Below are 21,978 nucleotides of genomic sequence, written 5' to 3' on the forward strand. Positions count from 1 at the left end.
CACTTTTTTTGTCAACTGTGCCACCCTAAACTGAGTGCCTGATTTAGGATTTAGCAAACAAAGTAAAGGCAGACAGGGTGGCCAAGGACTTTACTGCCTTTACTCCGCCCACAAAAGTGAGAAATATTTGTCAACCTAGCAGACATCTCTACACATTAACAGGAACAACTTCATGGATGGTTTTTAATGGTTAGAGGGGTCGTCTTTGAAGCTGGGGAACTAGGTTCGAGTTTCGGCAGGGACGCTCAACATCCTGTGATTCTGGCCAAATCCAGACCTGTGGTGGCACAGCGGTGGCGGTCCAGCAACCTCCGCACAGGCGGTCTGACTGCCCTAACAGGACTTGGGCTAGTGGATTGTAATTGAACCACCGGCTCCGACAGGGAACCACCATTCCCTGGCGGTGGCACGGCGCTCAGGGGGTATGTAATATGGAGGTGGTGCCCCAGCTGCACCGCCATACATATTACAAGTTTCAGGACAGCCAGCGGTTTCATGGAGGTCTTTCTGCCATGAAAAGACTATCGGTGCTGAATCAAGGGGGGACCTACAGGACCCCGTGTGCCCCCTCACCCTGGGGATGCATGCAGGGGGGCATAGCATGTGCCTCCTGGTGTGCATGTATCCAGGTTGCTACATGGCATTGACTCTCGAGCCCATGCCGTGTAGGAATCTCAGGGGCATCCCCCTGGCAGTGCCACTTTCAAAGCCACTGCTGCCTTTGAAAGACGCACTGCAGCGGGACCGCCATGCTGCTTGCCCATCAGATCACAAGATAACTTGTCATCTCGTGGGCGGGCAGTAGTGACGGTTAGCGGTGCAGGGGCGCGGTGGTGGCGGTCCACCTGCCCCCGCACTGCCAACAGTGTAATTAAGCCCTCAATCTCCCTGTGCCTAACAAAATTAATGTGTCCATCTGTAACGCAAGTGGTGCTCATGTAAAGTGCAACCTTGGGTTGATTTTGCGCTATATAAAACTCCCCCCCAAAAACTAAATATGTAGGAAAAGTGTAACAGGCATCTTCATCAAACATGACAGCTGGCCTAAAGCAGGAGTTTGTTTTGGAAAAATAAAAAAACTAATGACCCCCACACCAATTTTCTCCCATAATGTGGAGGTATTTTTTCTTTTTTTACTGTCCTTTACCCCCTATTTATACCTGGCAGTGAAGGACAGTGAAAAAAAGCCATCTGACTGTCTGCTCTTAACAGAGCAGTAGGTTGGATGACTTACTTTCAATGGCTCCTACTCCATCAGTGGAAGTTATGTGCTGGTAAAGTAAATTTTAGAATGTCATTCTAAAACCTGTGGTCCGCCAACTCAAAATCAGGCGGGTGGGCGGACATTGAGTTTGGTGGACAGGGTACTCTGTCAACTCTGTCGCAGAGTACCTGTCTGCCAAACTATTAGTCAGCCCTAATGCAATTCAGTACTGACCCTGATCCTCATGGGAACATTCCACGCTGAACCTTAGACACCTCAAACATTCACCTGTGACACGCTCCTTTTTTGTTGGGAAATTTGAGTCTCACCTCCTACCCCAACCCCCGATCTTAGTGACTAAGCTACTTACCTGGTTTTTGCAGACACCTATTCTGGCGTTATTTGACACCAATGTAATAAGATTTGGGTAATTATACTCAATGGAGGATATTTTGAGATGTTTGCAGGTGTTCCAATGAAATTTCAAAGTGTTTTACTTTAATTTGACAAAGTATTTGATCCATGATGTCACCTCCTGTAATGTTCTGTGTTTCAAAACAGAGTGATGTCACTTCATGTCACATCTCAACATCAGAGTCTACTGTCATGAGGTGTCTTTCTGGTCAAGTAACCTCACTTCCTTCGATGTCTCTGAGAATCAAATAGTACAGGATGTCACTTCTGCTACATCTGGCATTTTGGTGAATGGGCGTCCATGCACAGTTATTTCCCATTTGGGAACTAAAAATGTTAACACCTGGATTTTGTATGGCGATGCCGACCAGAATCCCAGATTCTGGCCCCTGGGATCCCCAAATTTAATTAATCTAAGTTTTAATGAGACCCCGCTTGATGTGATGTGTCCGTAGAGGTGCGTCTACGGTAGTATTAATAATGTTATAAATGATTGAAGGGATTACAACAGGCTGAGGTCCTCTCCTCCAGAGAAGATTATAAATGTGGCACGGCACGGTGAAAGTAGCCTATGGTTAGCATTTACCGCAAACTTGGAGCTCCTTGGTGGGGAGTCACGTCATTGTTGTTTTCATGAGGCTGTGTCCTGCGTGGGAGCTGCATTCCCTGCTGTCTCCTGCCTGCTAACTTCCAGTACATGGGATGATGTCAGCATCCACTCAGCAGATGCTTTAGACTGCTGCAGCCTGGAGCTTGTCTTGAATGCTGATCTGATGGCCCTCCCTAGTTCCCTCGGGGTGGAAAGGCAGAGCTGCTCAGCTTATGAACACATTTCATTTGGCAGATAGCTAGTATACTGCTGTTTCTCCACTAATACTTTTAATTTTAGGTCTTATTCCTGATTCAGATTCCTGTTCCTTACTTAAGGGGGCCTGGGCTCCCTACCTAGCTGCTGCTGCTGTTCGATCTCTCAGCAACCTTTGATATGGTCTAACATTTGTTTTGTTTGTTTTATATAGCGCAAACTAGACCCGAAGATATCAGGTATCAGGGCGCTTTACATGAGCACCAGTTTGTTACAGATGGACACATTCATTTTTGTTAGGCACAGAGATTAAGTGATTTGCCCAGGATCACAGGATGACGAGGGTCATTGCCGAGACACAAACTCGGTTCTCCAGCTTCGAGGTCAACCGCTCTAGCCGTAAGGCTAAATCCTCTCCCCAATCGACCCCACAAATTTTTTCTAGTCCACAAAACTGATAATTATCTAGATAACTTGGTATTCATGTGCACTAGATGGCATCAAACTGCTGAGATGGGGGACATGAAGCAACTGGACGACAGACTAATGTGACTAATTATCAACAATGTGGGCAGTAGGCGAGACTAGGCAGGGCTGAAGGCGGCACCATGTTCCTGCCTAAAAATGTGGCTGACTATACATCAGCGTTCTCGGATCCTATAATTTTGGACCTGCCAAATCACCAGTGGCGTAACAAAATCCCCTGCGGTGTGGGGGGGCCTGAGCTCCGAGGGCCCTCTCCTGCACAAGCAGGCCCCTGGCCTGAGAGCTTTGGAGTAGGTCTGTAGCATGGGTGCCCCCTGCATGTGCTTTGCAGGGGGGCACCCTCAAGTTTCGTTACGCTTCTGAGTATTACCCTTACACTTCCCGACAATGTGGTTCCTCCACATGGTATACCACAAAAAGATTGATTATTTAGAATGGCCACCTTGTGAACTGATGCTCTGTCTCAGAGAAATTACGTTTTCTGGGTGTAACCTGCAGCGTGGAACAGAGCTCGTAAAGCATAATGTAAAGAAACTAAATGTTATTGTAACTATTTCCATGTTAAGTGCTCTGATACAGAGCAGGTCTAATTTGAGAAATATAAAACTCTAAAATAAATTAATATTGATAAATTTTCAAATATGCGATGCTTAAAATGTGTTATTGGCTTATCAGTGAAAACATTCGGTAAGTATAAAGTTACAAAGTCTGTGAAGTTGGTAAACTTGGCATCTGTCGTAATTCTGCGGAAGGGAGTTTCATAACTTAAGGGTAAACCCTGATAAAAATTAGAATACGTTTATTTGGTTTCTGGAATGAGTGTTTCCATGCGTAACCAGTCTTTTCTGGTAGTGGCTTTCTAAGAAGAGATAGCAAGTTTCCAGGCTGGATATTTGCAGTATTAGATGAATGCTTTTTAGGTCAACGCCTACCAGACATTGAAGCTGTATGGTTTGCTAACAACATCTTCGGAACATTTGGAAAAACATGTATTTCACCCATCAGTTTTTATTTTTTTTATAGTTTGTAATTCACATTTGCTTGCTTTGTGTTTGCTGGCTCTATTTGTTTCAAGCTGCCTAGCTTGAGCAGTCCCTTACTTTGCACACACTCTATTCACTGTATTCTTCCACCAGTTTTGGATTTCTTTAACCGCATCGCTGCGGCGGCTATTCCGCTGCAGTGCTAAGGGGGCGGGGCGGACGCGCAGCGGCCGCATGCTGGTGACGGAACCGCTCTGTCACCAGCCGCGGTTGGGCTGTGCTGATGACGGAGCGGGTTCGTCATGGCCCAGCCCGCTCATTAGAACGCCCAGCGCAGGCGCGGAATCCGCGCCGCGCAGGCGCCGCGGCCGTGCCATGACGGAACCGATCCGTCATCAGCACAGCGCCACCGCAGCTGATGACGGAGCGGTTCCGTCATCAGCATAGAAAGGGTTAAACCGACCTTTAAAACGTGTTCTTATCTTGTCCTATTTGCTGTGCATTCAAAGACAGAGGTAAAAAATGTTAGCCTCTGTCTTCCAGGGAGCTTGGTGTTTACTTTACTTTCTCTGACTTCAGAGTGAGAGGGTTTATGTGACAATCGTGCTGGCTACTGGGGTGTGCTTGAGGAAGGCTGTACTATGTTTTTATAAAAACTTTCTAGCACACAACTACATTTAAATGGCTGTAAATGAACTGTGCAGATATTTCAGAGTATGTCAGAAATAGAAAAGCAGCATTGTAACAAATTTGTCGGTAATTCTGAAGTGTGGTGAAACCAAATATTTGAATACAATCAAAAGAAATGACATTTCCACACATTATTGTTTTGGTGTTGTACAGAAAACTGTATATCTGTGCAAGTGTAATGGTTATTTCAATTGAAGATGGGTTGTCTGTAATGGCAGTGCCCTACCGCACCATGCATACTACACTTTACCCCAATTCACTCTACACCACTCCATATCACTGCTGTCTACCCTACACTACTCCACATTACACCACTCCAAACTGTGTCACTGCCCTCTACTCTGCACCACTCCAATGTATGCCACTTCACTCTACGTCTCTCTACTTTACACCACTCTACTCTATGAGAAAGCACACTACCCCACACTACTCTACTATGCACCACTGCACCCGTCGCCATTGCACTGTACACCACTCTACGTCACTACACTCTGGATAACTCCACTCTATCCCGGTGCACTCTACCCTACACCACCCCACTATACTCCGCACCAATCCACTCTGCGCAACTTTGCAACACTGCTCTCTATGCCACTGAACTCTATGCCACTCTACTCTTCACCATAGCACTCTGTGCCACTGCACTCTGCTCTACACCACTTTACGACACTCTACGTCACTCTATGCCAATGCACTGTGCGCCACTACTCTATATGCCACTCTACTCTGTATTACTTCACTCTACCCCAATCCACTCTAAGCACTCATCGGTTTTGCACCACTGCACTCTACAAGGCTGAAACAATCTTTTCTATACCACTGCGCTCCACACCCCTCTATTCCACTCTGCACCATTCCCTTTTACTCCACTGCAATCTACCCTGTGCCACTCCATGCCACATTATACTATGCCACCGCAAACTACACCAGTGCACTCTACACCACTTTACTCAAAACCAATACATTCTACACCACTGTACTCTACCCTAATCTACTCCACTGCAATTTACCCTGCGCCACGCCAGACCACTCCTTTCTACGCCACTGCAATCCACGCAAGTGCACTATATACCACTTAACTCAAAACCAATACACTATACACCACTGTACTCTACGCTAATCCTCTCTGCACCACTGCACTCTACGCCACTCTACTCTACACCATTGCACTTTACATCATGTCACTGTGCACTCTCTATTCGACTGCACACTACACCAATGCACTGTACTCCAATCTAATATACAACACTCTAATCTACAACACTGCACTCTCTGCCACTGAACTCTACACCACTCTTCTCTGCACCACTGTACTCTATGCAACTGCTCTCTATTCTGCACGCCCCCACTCTACGCCAGTTCCCTCTATGCCACTTCACTCTATCTCACTTTACTCTATGCCACTTTACTCTATGCCATTCTACTCTGCAACACTACATTCTATGCCAATGAACGCTATGCCATTCTTCTCTGCACCACTGCACTCTATGCCACTGCACTCCCCTCTGCACCATGCTACTCTATGCCATTGTACTGCACTCTACGCCAATGCACTCTATGCCACTACACTCTACTCCACTCTAAACTCCTGTCAACCACTGCATTCTGTGACACTGCACTCTATGTCACTCCACTCTACTCCTCTCTACTCTGCCTACTCATGCCAGTGCACTCTACCCCACTCTACTATGCACCACTACACTCTTTGCCACTGCACTCTATACCACTCCAGTCTAGGCCAGTTTACTCTACTCTGCACCACTCCACCACTCCATTCTCATCTACACCAATGCACTCTACACCACTACTGTTTACCACTGCACTCTACCCTGCCCCACTCCACTCTACCCCACACCACTCCACTGTATGCCACTTCACTCTACTCTGAAACAATCTCCTCTATGCCACTGCACTCTGCACTCCTCTACTCCACTCTGTGTCACTCCACTCTACCTCGCTGAACTCTATGCCACTCTACTCAGCACAACTCTACGCTACTGCACTCTATGTCACTACTCTATGCACTGCATTCTACCTTGCATCACTCCACTCTACCCTCTACCACTCCGCTCTAATCTTAAACAATCTACGCCACTGTAATGTATGCCACTGCTCTCTACGCCACTCTACTCTGCACTATTCCATACCACTGCACTCTACACCATGCCACCCTACGCCACTCTACTCTGCACCACTGTACTCTACACCACTGCACTCTTCACCACTTCATACCAATGCACTCAGCACCACTTTACTCGAAACCAATGCACACTACGCCAACTACACTGAACCATTGCACTCTACGCAGTATGCTCGACTCAGCAACACTCTACACCACTGAATTCTATGCCACTGCACGCTACACCACTCCATGCTACACCATGGCACTCTAAGTCACTGCACTTTATGCCACTTTCTTTCACTCACCACCACTGTACTCTGTGCCACGGCTCTCTACACCACTCTACTCTGCGCCACTGCAATCCATGCCACTGTATGCTACGCCACTCTACACTTATGTCTCTGCACTCTATGCCATTCTATTCTACTCTGCACTACTGTATTCTACGCCACTGCTCTTTGCATCAATCTACTCTGCACCACTCTACTCTGCACCACTCTACTGCAATCTACACCCCCACACTCTGAATCACTCCTCATCACTCTAATCTATTCTGTACCACTGCGCTCTAAACCACTCTATGCAACTGCACTCTACGCCCCTCTACATCTCTGCTCTTTACCCTGCACCACTCCACTCTACCTTGCACCACTCCACTCTGTGCCACTTCACTCCAATCAGAGATCTATTCAACGCTGTTGCACTCTACACCATTGCACTGCACCCCACTAAAATCTACTCTACACCACTGCACTCTACGCTAATGCACTCCACACCAATTTTCTCAAAACCAATGTGCTTTACGCCACTGCACTCTACGCCAATCTACTCTACACCACTGTACATTATGCCACTTAACTCTAGACCACTCTCATCCACTTTACAACACTCCATTCTACGATACTCCACTCTATGAAGTTTACATCATTAAACTATATTTCACTCTGACACCTCACTCCACTCTATGCCACTCAACTTTACAACAATCTTCTTATCTCTATGCCACTTTACAACACTCTATGCAACTCCCTCTATGCCACACCATACCACTTTACTCCACCCCACTCTATTCTATGACACACTACTCCACTCTATTGTTCGTTATTCCTCTCCACTCTAACACTCTACTCTCTCTACACCACTCATCTCTTCACCACTTTACTCCACGCTGACATTTCACTCTCCTACAATACTCAACTCTATACCACTCCACTCTATGACAATCTGCTCTACTCTACGCCACTGTACAACACTCTACTCCACTCTAGGTGACACCCTGAATGCCACTCCGGCTTTACACCACACCTCTCCACGATGCTCTATGCCACTCCACTCTACAACACTCAACTCTACTCCACTCTATGCCCTTCCAATCTACGACATTCTACTCCCTCAAAGACACTCCACAACACTCTACACCATTCCATGCCACTACGCTGCAGCCCATTCCATGCTACTCAACTCCACACCTCTCTACGCCACTCCATAACACCCCACTCTACTCCACTTTACAACACTCTACTACATGCCACTCTCCTTTATCCCACTAACTTTTAACTATGCTGAACAGTAACCACACATGAATAAAATATACTGGCTAAGCCAATAGCTCCTGCATGAGCAAAACCGATTGGCTTTGCAATGCTTGTTAAACCAAGCAATCAGTCTGTATCTGTACTCAAAAGAACTGGGGGTCCAATAGAACACAAGCCGCCAAGTGCTGTAGACAGAGTTAAGAAAAGTGAAGAATACAGGAGTAGAGATAGGACCAAAGATCATTGAGCAACACCTCAAGCTTGGATTCCCAATAATTGTCAGAGTGATCAACCTTATCATCTGGTTATCCAGCATAATGGATGATATGTCTCCTGATCATGGAGCGAACCATCCAACATAGGAATATGCTCAATGGAATCTACTGCAGGACCCCAGAGAGAAGCAAACGAGACAATGCAGTATTTTCATCTGTGATCACATGGAAAAAAGCAGTGCAAAACAAAAGCAAAAGTGTGTGATAGTAAAATAGAGTCATGAGGAGAAAAATAGACTTTATTAGAGTTATCACCTCATCCTCTAATCTAAAACCAGAACAGTGCAAGGAGCAGTATTAACAAATAACTGCCAGATTAAATAAGGCCTCTTGACTCTATTGTGTTCTATTGGACCCCCAGGTCTTTTGGTTATTGTTAACCGCATGCGCGCTAGTGGTTTTCCCGCTGCGCTCTGCGTTTTTTAAAAAGCCGCGTTACATGACGAGCTCAGCTCGTCATCAGCGTGCGAGCGGCGTAACTCATGACGAGCTGAGCTCGTCATGAGCGCCGAAGTGGTTAAGTAAAATTGGGGATTTGAACTGTGGCTGGCCGGTAAAATATCCCTTTGACCCTAATTTCTCTGTTGTGTTTCTTGTATCTGTACATAATCAAGAGTCAATTCAGTGAGCATAGGACATATTAGCAAGTGCCTGAAACAAGTGATGATACTGCATGGAGAGCAGCTTTGGGGGATAGACTGGCATTTGGGGCAAGTAAGTAGGGGGCGTAAGTAGTTGTTTTCTGACAATGCATGCACTTCATTAAGAGATTTGCAGTCCTTTTTAGGGTGTTTAAATATTCATAGCTGCAGTTGTGCTCTTTTGGATATGTTCTATTCCGCTTGTAAAGATGTCACATATCATCGAGAAGGAAGCCCGGGGTCTTTCCATCTTTGATGATAGTATGGCAGATGTGTAAGAAGTAAAGGAATCTAAACACTTCTGAATGAGAAGATGAAACTGATTGGAGGAGAGAGGTAGTTATTAGATGACATTGTGACATTCACAGATAGCGTTCTCTAGCTCTTGGGTCATTGAAGGGGTCTCCTCTTTGAGGTGACTTTGATAAATAGCTGGATATCAATATATTTTATTAATTGAAAGATCCAGATAATCGATCAATCACTTCTCCTAGCTTGCTCAATGTATAAGTGGAAGAGTGTCAGGGCTAGGAGATGGAGTGGCAGAGAACAAAAAGGCAGCTTTGATTGAGGAGCTGGGTCTATCAGAGGTCAATAAAAGCAGTAATGTGCTGCATTAATACATGTTACCGCACCATAAAACCACAAGCGGCCAAAAGCCCTGCTCATGGCACAGAGTTAGTTGGTGGCTATAGGTGGTGTGTAGCATTTTGAAATGCAGGTCTGATGGAGGCAGACAAGACTCTCTCTTTTTCCACTGACTGTGTAGGCCTAGTCTTGTGGCTGTCAGGGGTTGCATCAGGGAAGGGTGTTGAATCTGGATTTTCTAGCTAAATGAACATCATCCACACTATTAATGGAGACACAACACCTCTCTTTTATTTAGCAACTACTGCCGAAACAGACTAACCTAAGGGTCTCCTGGTCGCGCGACAGTCCGGGCTTCAAAAGAGCACAGCCGAATAGGTCTCTGCGGGAGCAAGAGACAGGCGTGATCCCATTGCCCGGCTGTAGCCGTGCATAGCTCTGCGGGCTCAAGCAGCATTTCTCATTACTCTGCTAACAAGGCGGTGGGATTCCCAGACACGGAGCCTGCACCGCCGAGATCATTTCACTGCCTGTCCCCCGGCCCAGCCAATTTACCTGATTACAGCCAATGATTCCGCTGTCCCTACAAATGCACGAGTGAAATTGATCCCTGGATATGCTGCGGTGCTTTAATGAGCGCGGCGGCCGGGGGAACAGCCTGTTCGCAGTCGCGTGCCCGGAAGGTACCTCCTTCAGCTTTGTGCTGTGTGTGTTTGTGTGCAGACTGACTGTGTAGTGTCCAGGTTTGGAGGCGCCTCTGGTGCGCTTCCCTTTTTTAGCCCAATGTGCTCTGTTTCTTTCAAGTATCCTCGCTCTTTCCATGTGATTTTCGATAAAGTTAGTAAATTAAACTTTAAAAAAAGATGGAAATGCCAGCTAGAGCTCCATTTGCCTCTCTTCTGCAAAGACTGTTCCGGCCTTGTGTATAAATCAGCCGAATAGCCCAAGGAGAGTTTGGCTTATGTATATTTCAGAATGGACCTCACAGTGAGAAGTGGGCAACTGTTTTTCTATTAGCACGTTTGGATCAGTGTCACACTCTGTTCTGATGTAAAATACGCTGCAACACAGCTCATCACGTTCAAATTGCGTTTATTTTGTTGCTTATATGGTATTCAATAGTGTGCACTAGATGCACATATGTATGTTTGTCTCCGTACACAGTAGATTATGGGTCCTATCACAATGCATATTTCGTTTGTGTGCGCTGTGTAGCTCTATCAAAATGTGTCTGCAAAACATATAGCGGTGTGTTCATATGTAACCTAAGTCATCTTGTTCGATGCAGCACAGGCCCAAAAGTGTTCACGTTTAACTGCTATTACATGAGCCCCCTGGCTAGATTGGAGAGTTCCGCTATTTTCAGGCATCAGGATAAGTGATAGAGTCTGCGCCAAGACTCGTGCAGCACGTTGTGCCTTTTTTTCTCTCTCTAACCTCTGTTGCACCGCGTGCACAGCCTGTGTTTTTGACTTTCGGCAGTGCACATCCTATGCCTGTGTCTCGTGGTGTTTACCCCATGTCTGTCTCTGTCTCTTCAGAGTACATTGCGCACCTTCCTGTAGCGTGGCAGCCGATAGCTGTCTCTTGTTACTTGTATTATCAGAAGGAGCTGCAAAGTGACGATATAATAAAACCATGGGGAGGAATCACACGTGGGCCTCTGTGGACACCAGGCGCGCACAAACACTGAACATGGCACACATTCACCCCAGGGCAGCGCAATCAGCAGATCAGCAGATCAGCAGAACATCTCCAACCTCCCGCCTTTGAAAACATCCTGCGTCAGTCAATAGTAGTACCTAAAAACACACAGATGGGAATATGAAAATACATTTCCCCTTGGTGACACTGTTGACCAAAACTATTTGTTCAATTAAAAAAAAGCATTCAGTATCAGTAATGAAATAACTACTCTAGTTATATTCTTATGTTATATCTCGTCTGTGGAAGTGTCACAATACCATAAACAAATATTTTAAAAGGAAAGTTATAGCTCCTCTTTTCGTGTCAAAAGAAGGACGTAATTATATTGGACGGTTATGCAGCTCAGTCATACAGTGATAATTAATTGATGATAAATATTGATAAACCTTCACGAATTTGGTGTCATTCTTGCGCAGGGGCCATACTAATCTCTATGGTTCCAATAAAGTAATTTACAAACAATTCCTTACTAAGAGTGTCTACATCAAAGTAAAAACTGTGGGTATTACGCTTGTGGTACCTTCCTATCAAAATAAACTAAGATTCTTTAAAGAACAAGAAAATGTGGACGTAGGAAAAAACCTGCTTTACATCAATTGCATCGCAGGTGCACTATAGGTATGCAAGTTTTTAAAATGACATCCCTGCCCAGGCTGGTCGTACTGCTCAGCTGGCAAAACACGTGTGACTACAAGACCTATAGGAACTACTATGGAGGAGATGAACTTCCGTTTAATTGTCATGGTGATGTTTAATACATTCGTAGGAAAGCAGTTAAAAGTGTCTCACTGAACTGGTTAATGTCTCATTTTGCTGGTTAATTGTACCTCCTGAATCTAGTTCACAGTGTCTCAGGGAACTGGTTAATAGTTACTACTTCTTAATAGTGATTCTCTAGAAACTGTTTAATAGTGCCTCAAGAAATTGATTAATGGTGACTCAATTAACTGGTTAATAGATTCTAATTGAACTGGTTACAAGTACAACTAAGTGTCTCAAGAAACTGGGTGACTGTGTCTGAAAAATCTTTCTAATAGTGTATCACAGAATATACAAAGTCCTGCAGAACTGGTTATTAGAATATGAAGCAATTAGTTAACGGAATAGTTTAATAGTGTGTCATGGTTTCGCTCGCTACTTAACACTCATTATCAACTTTTACGCCCTACCACTTTTAAATGTCACCAGCCGCCACTGGTGCTGGCCCTATTTGTCATGGCTGAAGTAGTGTTAACAAAATGAAACTGCGCTTCCTGTGTGTGTGCTTAAGAAATTAGGTCATTCGCCTTTTCCCAGTAGCGCTTACGTGCCTCGTGCCCTCTCAGTAGCGTATGATCAGTGGCAGCCAGGAGCTGTGCGTGAATACGAACAGTTCACGTCCCTCTGCCCCCCGTTTTCATTCATGCTATAGTGAGGCTCAGTAAACGCAAGAGGACATCTGATTCTGACCTTCTGTCAGAATAATAGTGCCAATATCGGCAACAGTCATCACCCCTCATGCAGAATCATCATACCCAATAAATAAACAGACAAGACACTGTTTTTGTGGAGAAAATTGCTGCAGGTTTATTAGCATACCAACTATGCCAACATGGTGGGTTATCTTACAGGCGATCCAAAAGCAAGCCGCCCCTCGTGGCCTACCACCTGATGGGCCAACTTGCATTGTGACCTTAGCCAATCGGTGCTTAGCGGTTATGGTGAGGGGATAGCCCCTCCCACTTCTGGTGAACCATCGGTCCACCCCATTACTCACGCCCCCCCTTACGAGGGGCAGAGCGTTCTAGCTACCCCCGGTTGTACAGGTTTACAACCACCTGTAGGACAGATGGGGCGCCGGCACACCTCAGGGTCCACTGCGAAGACTTCCTGGGGATATTAGGCCTCAGCACCCTTTGTGCTCATGAAGAGGGTACCCCTGAGGACCTTTCCGCCTCTGGATCGCCCTGTAACTCCGCCTGCAACACAAAATAACAGATTAGAAATTCCTTACCCTGATTACGCCGGGCAAGCGGTAGGGAGAGAAACAGCGTCAGGGGTGAGGAACAAAGAGGGCACTAGGTGGGCGGGGGAGGAACTTATACCTCTCCCCTTCCCCCACCTGGGCCGTAAATAACGTGCGGGACCTCAAAGGGTTTTCGCGACGCTGGGCTGTCCCGTGTGCCATCCTGTGGCATTAAAGGGGCCGCCCTCTTAAGAGGTCCTCTTCGTGGACGTCAGGCAGCCCACATAGTGCCAATATCGGCAACACTCATCACTACTCATGCAGCATCATACCCAATAAATGAACAGACACACACTGTTTTCGTGGAGAAAATTGCTGCAAGTTTATTAGCATACCAACTATGCCAACATGGTGGGTTATCTTAAAGGCGATCCAAAGGCAAGCCGCCCCTCACGGCCTATCACCTGATGGGCCAACTTGCATTGTGGCCTTAGCCAATCGGTGCTTAGCGGTTATGGTGAGGGGATAGCCCCTCCCACTTCCAGTGAACCGTCTGTCCACCCCATTACGCTACCCCCGGTTGTACAGGTTTCCAACCGCCCGTAGGACAAACGGGGCGCTGTCGCACCTCAGGGTCCACTACGAAGACTTCCTAGGGAAATTAGGCCTCAGCACCCTTTGTGCTCATGAAGAGGGTACCCCTGAGTACCTTTCCGCCTCTGGATCGCCCTGTAACTTCGCCACAGCCCTGGGTGTGGTGACCGTCGCAACCAGGGCCCCCCACCAAGGCCGCCATTCCTACTTCCATCTTGCTATTTCTAGGGCCTCCTCCAGGCCCAGCAAGAGCAAGTCACACACTAGACAGGTGCCCCCATCCTCGTAAAGACTCCCTGTGGACTTTGGCATGCCACAAGCCATGCCTGATCAACAGAAACCCCATTGTTCCTTGACTCTGTGCATGGCATTGTTAACTCGCCTGTTTGAGGGTTCCTCGGCAACCCCTAATCAGGCCATCGCCGTACTTCCAGTGGGGATATCTTTGTGAATGTTTCTCTATTTAGAATGCAAAAGGACATGAGAAAAGGCAAATCGATCAGTGAACTTCAAAGTTGCTAGAAGCTGACTAAATGACAAACCAAATCATTCCCCAGGTAAGCTCACATTTGTTGCGAGAATGGTTAACCCTTCCATTCACAGCAGCCAATAGACATCAGTCATGTTAGCCCTAGTGAATCTGCACTTCTTAACATCACGACTACAGACCCTGACACCTGTGCAACTAAATGCCAGGACCAAAACAAAACAGGCGGCCACCTATGTTTGCACCACACATTGCTCCTGCCGTGCTGCCAATCCTAGTAATATCACAACTACTAACCGTGCCACCTGACAAGTGTGGCAAATGAGGCTATACCAGGCCCGCAAGGCTAAAAGGATGGCTTGGGCAGGAGACAATAGTAAACACTGATCTTGACTTACTCAGTGCCTATTGCAGTACTCCTCTCTAAAAGCAAGACAGTGCCTACTAGTTGCAGACTATCAAAGGTGCTGGTGGTGAACAATTAAGTGAAAACCAACTGGTCAGATTTAGCACAGGTGAACTTGATGCTGAGAATAGCAATGGTGGGCCATTGCAACACTTTGGGAAGTCCAGAGTTGACTTTCTCACATTGTGGATTTAAACAAGGTACCAATCTGAAAAGTGAGTACCCCGTGACTATCTAGGCCGGGGAGAAAATGTTTGGGTCCCACCCCTGCCGAATACAAAACCCAATTGTATGTCACTTATACTGATCTGAAGAAAACTTCATGAAAAAGTCCTCCATGTACCTCACAATGAGGACCAGTAAAGTCTTCTGCCATTATTCCCATGTAGTTACTCCTCCTGTAACCTTGGAGCTATGGCCAGCCAGGCATATTGGCATTGTCACTGTTTGGTAGTTGCATGAGGTAATTCAGCAACAACTCTGGCTTCCTTGTTATGTTATTAATTTATATCGCGCACAGCTGCCCCAGCGAAGGGGCGTCCTGGCGCTTGAACAGGTACTGAAACATAACACAGAACAAGTAAAAGGACCCTAGGCGGGTACAGAAAACAAGAAAGTTTTAATCATACGTCTGAAAACAGTGAGATTATTCAACGCACGAATGTGAGCCGGAAGAGCATTCCACAGGCCAGCGGCAAGTACTCGATAAGAGCGGCCACCCATCCTACTGAGTTTAAAATGGGGACAGAGCGCAAGATGGAGAGCCTCCGATCTCAAGGACCTCAACGGGATATAGGGGAAGAGCAAGTTCGCAAGTGCCGGCGGCGAAGAAAGCTTCAGAATTTTAAAGGCCAAGCATAGCGACTTGAACTTAATTCTTTGCCTAACCGGCAGCCAGTGTAGAGCAGAGATCGTACTGGACACTGAACAATGTTTGGGAAGGCCGACAATGGCCCGAGCCGCGGCATTCTGTACCCTTTGTAGTCTAGATGCTTCAGCCTGATTAATCCCCAACAGCAGCACACTGCCGTAGTCCAGCCGAGATAGAACCGTGGCTTGGACCACGAGCTGTCGGGTGGAAGAATCGAAGAACTTGAGGACAGGTCTAAGGCCTCGTAAAATACCATAGCAGGTAGCTGCGACCTTCTTCGTGTGACTCGAGAAAGAAAGGGCCGAGTCCATCCAAATTCCTAGATTCTTTACCTCGGAGACAGGAACAGGAGTGACGCCCAATTCAGGCGGCCACCACTGATCTCCCCAGAGCTCTGCATGCTTCCCCAACACCATAACTTCCGTTTTTTTGGCGTTCAGTTGTAAGCAATTGGATCTCAGCCAATTTGCTACAGCCAGAAGTCCTGCTCGGAATCTAGGGGCATCCACCTCAGGGTCACCACTCAGAGTCACCGCCAGCTGCGTATCGTCAGCATATGAGGTCATTGCCAGACCCCATTGTTTGACGATCGCAGCTAGCGGTTTCACATACAGGTTGAAGAATGTTGGACTCAACGAGGAGCCCTGAGGGACCCCCAGATCCAGAGAATGAAAGGTGGACTGGCCAGGTGGAATAGCCACTTTGAAGGACCGACCGGAGAGGAAAGAGCAGAACCACTGAAGAGCAGTCCCCGCAATACCAGCCTCCTCTAGGCGTTGAGTCAGAATACGGTGGGACACAGTGTCGAACGCGGCGCTCAGATCTAATAGGAGGAGCGCCGCCGTTCGCCCAGCATCGAGCACCCCACGTAAGTGCTCGGTCATATAGAGCAACGCGGTCTCGGTACTGTGTCCCGACCGGAAACCATTCTGACTCGGGTCTAGGATATTATTGCGCACGAGATGGTCAGATAAGATGGAATTTACATGCGCCTCGATGATTTTGGCTTTCCAGGGAAGAAGGGATATGGGGCGGTAGTTCTCAGGCAAAGCTGGATCTAAAGACGGAAAATACATGGATAGTTGCAGATCTCCACCTTCTTGATGGATATTTCTTTCTTTTTTGAAAAGTACAAGGAATATGATTGTTTATTAATACAATGAAGACATGTAAGCACCTCTCACCAAGCTTCTGTGTTCACAATGGAAAGGCTTATTTGACTAAAGAGTCAATAATTTTAGAACTGGCCCCTCACAAAGGGAGACACTTTTGGAGTCATTTCTACACCTCAGGCGCCTTTACTAGACTCCAACAGAGACATGGTTTGAGGTCCGCAGGAAAATAGTAGAACAGTGTTTTATTTGATCCGTCCAGATTCCGGATACAGGAACGGTAGTTAAAACTTAAATATTGTAATTCTTCCTGAAAAGAACAAAAGAAGAGGGAATCTTTATTATTTAAAGTATCTCAATTTTATTTTTTAGCTTCAACAGAAAATGGGGCAATGGAGAAGCCAGTAGGACAGACAGCAACGGTTGTTTTTCTTGAAAGCCTTTACTACTTTGAAAGGTGGTGTAGAAGGGTTAGGGCCAAAATGACAGATTGCCTGGTAAATCTCCACTGTGGAATATTTGGAGTTGATTTTAGAAGCATCACACCAGAATCTGTATCTTTCATGGTTGAATTGAAAAGAGGCAGGAAAACAATTGAGTGACCGACAATAAGACTCCACCACGTTTGAAGTAAAGTTGAGAGTCATCCGTGCATAGTTACAACTGTACGTCATGGTTAATAATCAGAGATACCAGGGGTCTTGTTCATGTGGTAACTAATAATTGGGCTGATTATTGCTCCTTGTGGAATGTCAAATATTACTAGAGGAAATCATTCTACTAGACGCAGTAAGGTATTTATTCCAGGTCTACACAATTCCTGTAATGCCAAAGTCTTAGTAAAGTTTGTTGATCAGAACTTTGTAATCAAAAACATCACCTGTTACTAACCGGTAATGGACTATCAAGGCACTAGATCCACCAGCACCCCAGATGTTTATTAGGAGTTCGCTTATGTTGTCCACTACAGTGTCAATTGCTCTGCTAGAGTGGCACCCAGATCAGCTGTTGTTGAAGAATTGTTTGTATTAATTTTAGGTTTGTGATCAGGCGTCTGCATTTTTCTCAGTTAATTCGGCTGGAGGAATTGTTTTAACACTGAATCCCTATTTTACAGATACTATGGGTTTCCAAAGCTTTTTTTTTTTTAAATAGTGTCACTATGACCTATGTTTTGGGAAACAACCATTACAACGCAGTCATTACAACGCACTACCTTTACAACGCAGTCATTACAAAGTAACATCCTTTACATCACATGCGACTGCAATGTAGCCTTTACAACGCATGTTACGACATCTGATGCCATTGCAACGCATGCCACTACAACATGAGCCATTACAACGCATTATAAGGTAAGTAATGGGAAATAGTAATTTTTACCCCTACACTATCCAACACTTACCCTACTGTTGCACTCCCTGGAGTGTTACTAGTAATTTTTACCCCTACACTATCCAAAACTTACACTACTGTTGCCCTAAAAGTATTAAGCGTTGTTAATGGTATACGTTTTAATGGTATTCATTGTAATGGAATGCGTTGTAAGTGTAGTTTCTAAAATGCGTAGTGATCGCAGGCGTTGTAAAAGCATGCATTGTAATGGATGTTGCAATGTAAAAACTGCGTTGTAAAGGCATGTGTTGTAAAAGTTTGCGTTGTAACGTGTCCTATTCCTATGTTTTAGGCAGTAGGATCATCTACCGCAAATTAAGAGATTAATTTAGATTATCATATATTCCATGAGGTAAGGTTTTGGCACATGGTTTGATGATGCATGGTGGAGAAGTGTGGCTCAATGGTTAGAGCGGTAGACCCTGATGCAGAGGTCTAGCCCGGGACCAGGGTTCAATTCCCGCCTCGGTGGTTCTTAGGCTCAATTTCCTCGGACCTGATAATTCTCGCCTCGGTGCCTATTCTAATCATGGGTTCCACTCTGCAACTCTGGGCAATAGCTCGCTTAATCTCCACAACGGCCCCAACAACGCTAGGATGCCTGGCCTCACCTTGGGGGCGCCCAGGAGTGGGCACTTCACAGGGAAAAGCCAGGAAGGGTTCCACAGCAGTATGCGTACAAGCGCCGAGATACCCTCATGGGTGATTCGTGCGCTATACAAGTACTACTACATTTACATTTACATGCATGCTGGTACAGTGCAAATAGATGCTGTCAGCACTCTGAATTTTAAAATGAGAGGTATGGTTTGTCTTCAGTAGTGATGTTGGTGCTGTATTTATGACTGCGACACAGAATGTACTGTCTGCAAAGATGGAAGATAGTGATAAACTTCGAAGCGGCAAAAGAGCTAATGCTTTTGTTGATGATGGATTCATGTGTATGGCCACAAAATCCTTTTGTACCATTACGTTGCAGGCAGGCACAAGCATGTGTTTCTTACTTTATTGCAAGTTATCATTTTTGTTAACTTTTGAATGAAAACAATACTATTAAAGATTATAATACTATTTTCATCTCAAACATTATAAACGGCACTCCTACCTACCTGGTCAAAACCCTTTTTCTACTCCAGTTTTCGACATCTCATTGTTTTATTGTTTTTTTATTGAATATTGACCCATTCACGTTGTATGCTTCTATTGAATCATCTGTCATTTCCTCACTTTCCTACCTCACTCAGTTCCATTGGTTGGACGGCTTATGATCAGCTAGCAGAGACCGAAGTATAAAGCCAGTCAACGAGTGTGCCCTTCGAACCCTGTTAAAGCCCTGTTGTTTCTTCGAACATGTCATTGTTCTTTTTTTTGTATTTATAATGCACACGTACAAGGCCCTGTAGAAAGCAACAACATAACTCAGAACAGAGAAATTAAAACAGAGACTTTAATTTTGCAGCTTCTTTTCTAAGACTGTAATTGAGGTCAGAGAGCGCAGTTCAAATGGAAGCTTGCTTGGCAGTAGCAATAGAAAAGACTCTGAATGACATAAGGGGCCTAATTTATGTTTTAGCGGATAAAGTTAACTCCGTCATGGTGATGTACTAAATTACTCTGTCATCCTACAAGAGTCTCCCTCCCTGCCCACTTTAAAATGTCAAATTACCCAGCTGGCATTTCTTGCAATCGTAGGAGTCGCCATAACAGCGGTTCCCTGACAAAGCATTTTAATTTTGCCATGCGGCTCAGTTAACACGATGGAACCATGCGGCAAATTTACAAACAGTTTTCCTTTTCAAAAACAAAATCCCAAGATGTAATTTTTATTTTGAAAATGAAAACAATGCCTCCCCTGTCATAGGAGTTTCCTCCAAACGATGGGTGCATTGAGCGCTTTTCAGTGCTCCTTACTACCAGGTTTGTCCTGGCGGTGACGGGTGTTGAAAAATGGCTATATATAGGCTCATGTAAATAAGGTGAACATCCATATAGCCAAACCTCAAAAGTATTCTCCATTGTCATCATACAATGAGCCATCGCATTTAAATTGGGAGGATAGACCATAGTCTTGATAGGGAGAAAGGGAGTTCCCTTTTCTCCAAGGTCTAAATTAGGGCCCCGAGACCTGCTGTAACCATTGGCCCATTGCGCACTAAGTCCGACCTGGAGCTAGAATTTTAGAACCAAAGAAGGGGGCGAGGACTGGTGGATATTTATATGTACAAGTTCCAAATATCTTAAAATCACCCTTTGTTCCTGTCACAGCAAGTCAATACATTTTTAATTCTAATCAAGCATAATCTTGAGCTTCCGACACCATGTATGTCTATAGACTAGAGGTCATTTGTTGCTCCCAGTCCCAATAAAGCAGCCATAAAAAGCCTGCTCTGGTCAAACAAGAACCAGCCATTACACTACATAATTAATGCTCCTGGGTTTTGGGTGTAGATGGAAAGTGCCCCTTACAGTTTTGGGTATAATCCTCTGAGGTATGGTGATATGAAACAAAGGGACATGGGATAATGAAGCCTCCACCACAGTACATAATTGAATGCAAAGGGAATGGTATAGTGTGGGGAAGAAAATTTAAATCTAAATAATTGTTCACAGGACAAGTAATGTCTCCTAAATTCTTGTTGTCACTGCGATGACCCTTGCCCCAGAGCACCAATCCGGAACATGTCCATTTCATCAGACACCTGCTTCGCTCCCCACATCTGATAGTAACAAGATTCCAAATCATGAATATAAAAAGCCAAAGGAGGAGGGAGGATAGGACCAATTTCAGGAAACCGATTAGGAAAATTTAATTACTGACAGACAGGGCTGCCCCGCGACAAATGTCCTGGTGGTCTGGCCCTGTCAGCTCAGGTTCATCTGATGCCTGGAAGCCAGGAAGGGGGATGTGGTGGAGCAAATAGGCTGGAGTGCTTTTTATCAGGGTATGTATGTTTATACACACACATACACACACCTTTCTCTCTCTCTAATTGAAACGAGTCCCTTTCAGGCGCTGTATTTTTACTAAAACACTGACCTATTTCTGAACAATGATGATAAAAAAACATTAAGGCAATCCATGTTGTTCCTGCTTATATTTCACACACTTAACTTTCATTCTCTATGAGTGCTTCCTTTGTCCAGGGTGTAGTATTCATTTTTTTCAGGCAGTATACTACTTATGTCTAGTGTGTAATTAGAATCGAGTCGCAGTTGTGGCTGTAGGCACTAAGAGTTTCTCTCCTTGCCTTGCCTGTCAGTTGGCTAAAAAGGTGTTCAGAAAATCCTTGGCCTCTCTGCAGGGCTCACAGAGCAATGGTTATATATGCCAGTTGCAGTTGTGATTCTATTCTATTCTAGCTGGCACTCTATCGGAACTTTAATGTGCATTTTAAACCTCGTCCTTAATTATATAGGCCCACCCTATCAGGGTGGGCCTATATCATTTCATCCTACTTAAAGCGATATATATATATTACCTACTGGCGATAGCCAGTAGGTATACATAGTTAGCATTGTTTTCCATAGGGAAATTGCAACATTCTATTGGAAATAACTTTGGCGCCGGTTGGGGAATCTTCCTGAAATTTTCCTTAACTTTGCCTCGCGGCGCTCCGGTCCTTCCCTGAAAGTTTGGGGGGGATTCGTCAAGCAGGGGCCGAGATAAAAGGGGGGTCCCAAAACGTGTTTTCCCCATGTTAATTTCCATAGGGCGGTT

The 21,978-nt window shown here is 45.4% G+C and overlaps 1 protein-coding gene and 1 pseudogene across 1 annotated transcript in view; one reads left to right on the forward strand and one right to left on the reverse strand.

The window, feature by feature from the left end:
* The window catches only part of CCDC33 (coiled-coil domain containing 33), a 1,331,950-nt gene that overhangs the window by 820,552 nt on the left and 489,420 nt on the right, over window positions 1–21,978 (forward strand). The gene's annotated exons all lie outside the window — the stretch shown is intronic.
* Window positions 11,823–11,920, reverse strand: LOC144826716 (U6 spliceosomal RNA; annotated as a pseudogene).

This window comes from Lissotriton helveticus, chromosome 3_2 (genome assembly GCF_964261635.1).
Source record: "Lissotriton helveticus chromosome 3_2, aLisHel1.1, whole genome shotgun sequence".
In the NCBI taxonomy this organism is placed as follows: Eukaryota; Metazoa; Chordata; class Amphibia; order Caudata; family Salamandridae; genus Lissotriton; species Lissotriton helveticus.